We start from the raw sequence: 429 nt of genomic DNA, 5'->3' as shown, positions 1-429 counted from the left end.
TTGATCATAATCATGATCTATATCCATCACCCTCACTGGTGAATATTTACGGGGGCGAGCTCATCCGGGTCTTTCACAGTGCCCGGCCACACTTATGACATAGGGTCAAAAGAGTATCAAGTCTCAACCTGGAGCACGTGGTGGCTAGCCACTGCTACTACCCAGGGAAACCCGTATCTCCGATAGTGGAAGTGCAAATCACAATTATCAATAATTCAGCATAAACATGCATGAATTCTCATCCATGGATCAACATCCATACCAGCCATTCCGGCTCACGGTTAAATCCATAACCAGCCAATATTCATAGCATACACAGCTATTCCGGCTCACGGTTCAATCCAGAATCAGCCAATATTCATAGCATACACAGCTATTCCGGCTCACGGTTCAATCCAGAACCAGCCAATATATAAACAATTACGGCCC

This window comes from Arachis duranensis, chromosome 7 (genome assembly GCF_000817695.3).
Source record: "Arachis duranensis cultivar V14167 chromosome 7, aradu.V14167.gnm2.J7QH, whole genome shotgun sequence".
Lineage (NCBI taxonomy): Eukaryota > Viridiplantae > Streptophyta > Magnoliopsida > Fabales > Fabaceae > Arachis > Arachis duranensis.
Note: the sequence above shows the minus strand (reverse complement) of the source record.